The sequence below is a fragment of the Telopea speciosissima genome, chromosome 9 (genome assembly GCF_018873765.1).
Source record: "Telopea speciosissima isolate NSW1024214 ecotype Mountain lineage chromosome 9, Tspe_v1, whole genome shotgun sequence".
In the NCBI taxonomy this organism is placed as follows: domain Eukaryota; kingdom Viridiplantae; phylum Streptophyta; class Magnoliopsida; order Proteales; family Proteaceae; genus Telopea; species Telopea speciosissima.
The window spans coordinates 21,778,679-21,782,241 of NC_057924.1; positions in this window are offsets into that span (position 1 = coordinate 21,778,679).

The following is a 3,563-nucleotide window of genomic DNA, read 5'->3' on the forward strand; positions in this document are numbered from 1 at the left end:
TAAAGCTAACCTATGGATATCGTCAATAAAGTACATTAATACTTAATAGTTATTATGAGCCATATGCAAAATGGGTCTTACTCTCTTCATATTTACATTTACATCCCCCGCACTAAGGGGTGTCAAACGGTTGATTCAGTCCGATGGTTTTAGTCAGGTTGAATCGGTTTCGATTTGGAAATGAGTGAGACCACAATCAAATTGTTAAAAAACTTCCATTTTCAATCGTTACGGTTCATTTAGGTTTTCTAGTATCGAGTTTATACTAGTTTAGATCGATTCGTTTTCATGTTTAAACCATAATAAAATCTTACATTCATAATTTATAGTGAAGAAAGATTCAGTAAAAACATTTTAAATCGTATTTCCAAGTCAAATAAGTAAATAACCAAAAATAAAGACATTGATTTGATGTGTTCATGTTTTAATTGAAACAAGAAAAATGAAAAAGGAAAGATAATTAATATTGAAATCAATGGATAAATTGAATTTGTAAGAAATCATTGTTTATCATTATAAGGGGAAGACAACTAATATTAAAATCAATAGATGAGAAGATAACTAATATTGAAATCATACAATGAACCATACTATCAAATCATTCATATAAATGTCCAACTAATTTTGTATAGTGAATAAGGAGATTAGTGGAAGCATTGGTTCATATCAATTTTCCTATTCATAACTTTATACTCATTTATTTATAACAAATACCCTTAAAACCAAAAATTTTCTCACTAATATTGAAATCAATGCATAATCAATTCACCTATTCATAACGTCATACTCTTTCAATAAATAAAAAAACTCATACTTTATGATTTTTTTTATCGGTTTCATTCAGTTCAATTTTTAATTTGGATATTGATTGGTTCGGTATGGTCTGATTTTTAGCCTGTCCCATTATACCCCAGTCCAAAAACCAATTTGATAAGGATCGATTCAGTTCGGTCAGGTTTTTGGGTCGGTTTTACTGGTTCAAGCTAGGTGGCACCCCTATTCCGGAGTCCAGATAAGTATATAAAAAATTTCTCCGACTTAGACAGTGTTCCAATCTTCGTCTGTCGCATCTGAATAAACTATTTTTATTGCATTTGAGGAAGCTAGCAATATCCATATAAGTCATCGATTGTTTCAGGGATTTCAAACCGAAATTGTTTATTGAAACTGAATCGAACCGTTTAAGCCAAAAATTTATGAAACAATTTAATAAAATGATTCGATTTTAATTTCAAAATTGAAACCATTTAACTAAACAGTTTAAACCAAATCAAATCACTTAAACAAACGGTTACCGTTAAAATCGATTAATATATTGCATAGTAAGTTAATTAAGTTATTCATGGTTATAATAAACAATAAACAATAAACACTATAACTTTACAATTATAAAAAACTACAACCTTACAATTATTAAAAAGAAAACATATAATGATCAACAATTCAATTTAATGTTAAGTTTACTTCCGTTTTAATAAAAAAAAAAATTAAAAAAAGAAAGAATCCATTTGAATAAAAATTACAAGAAATCTAATAAAATTATTTAAATCGAATCTGTTTAATAAATGGTTCAAATTTTTTTAAAAATTATATAGTTTCGGTTTCTACCCCTAAGCACACTCAACCAAATCAGATTGGATCGTTTAACACCCTTATTGGCTAGATATAAACTAATTGGTGTGGAGCTTAGTTAGTAAGTTCGGGAACGGCAATTGAACGAGAATGGATACATACAAGTAAACGGACTAAACGGCAATAATACTTTTCAATAATCTAGCATAATAAAATGCATACGGCAATAATACAATACGTGTTTCATACGTGTTTAATACGGCCACTCTATAAGCAAAAATATGGGCATATATTTACTACGTAACAGACATTCACCACCTAATAAACAACATAATAGCTAATACGCAATGATTTTATTCATTTCAGCTACAAGAATTTCTATATCCATGATTACAATTATGGTTTCAAATAGAGAAACATTATAAATCTTTCAAGGAAGTGCATGAAAATATCTCTTTAGTACAATAAAAGCTGTACAGAGTCTTACTGAATTTTGTATATAGGAGAACAAGGAAAATATTATATTATGTATACATGATCCAACGTATGAAGAGGTGGTTTTGTTGTTTCAAGGGAAAGCTGTGGTCTTATGGAATTCAGTGGGGTTCATCTTTGTCTCTAACAAATGAGTTGAGTTCTCTTCTCCATACACTTGGGCTGCTGAGAATAAATCCAAATGTCTCTCAAGATCGTCATCAATTTTCCTTGATAGAAATGTACTAATTAAGATTCCCAGAGAGTGGATAATTTCAGGCTTGATGTTAATGTGATTTCAGATAGAGAGAAGGATCAGAATCACTTATAGAGCCAGTATCGCAGATCAGAAATTTGTCTGAGGCCTTGAAATCTATAAGCTTCTACCAATCTGACGGTACCATGAGTCATCAAGAAAAGACAATCGATTAGGATATAATTGTTACGCCCGTGCTCGGACCCTGACCCAAAGTCCGAATGTAGGTCCGAAACCCAATGGATCCTGGGACTTATCCACTAGAAACCTGTGGTGCACCGAACCGGTGCTCATTTTTTTAAGAGGAATCTCTGATAATATCATACCTATCGATCCGGAGACAACTATCAGACCTGTGTTGCTGTTCCATACACCAGATGATGAGCAACCTAAGGTATAACCCCTACTTAATCAAAACAGGAATAAATTCATTTTTAAATGATTAAATAGGGTTTAAAGGCCATAAGTTATACAAGAACAATGCCCTAGGCATGGCACAGGCCTTGGTGGAGCTCACCCCTCGTGGATTGTTTCTTTTAGATGATTTTACAGGTATTGATTCACTTACCAAAGCGTGATGAAGCTGTTGATGAACCTGTAGAACTTTCATATTTTGCTGTCCCGTGAAGATCTTGCAGTTTTATTGCTTCTATCATTTCGGAAGCGAAATTTTCTTGTGTACTGTACTTACAAACATAAAAGAATATGTATATGATATAACATAGGTACTTGGGATTGTACTGTAATTAATATAATATATCTTTTGGGTAGTTTTTCTTTTACCTTCCATTGCCTCTGATATTTATTTAATATCTTTTGCCTCTATTGGTGGTTTGTGACATGTAAGTACTGCTTCTGGATCCTTGGGGATTTACGGATGTGGTTCGACATTCGGGTCACCCGTCCGATCCTCCTAGGGGGTGGTTCGAGGTGTGACAATAATACAAGGATGAATAGTTTTCTAATATCAAGATATTGTTCCTGTTTCTCTTTTAATCCCTGGAATTCTTTGTCCCCTATTTCTATTTTAATCATATTCTATTTTTATCACTTCAAGATGTCACAAACAAAAAACAATAAGAAGCAGCAAAAAGACATTCATCAAACAAAAAAATTAACACAACAAAATCGAAAAACTTACCGGATCGAAAGGAGTAGAAAGGGCCACTGCAATTAACCTTGAACCGAGACGGAGAATAGGAAGGGGGCAGGGGGTATTGAACCTTGAATCTCATCGGCCGCCATTAAACGGAGATGGAGA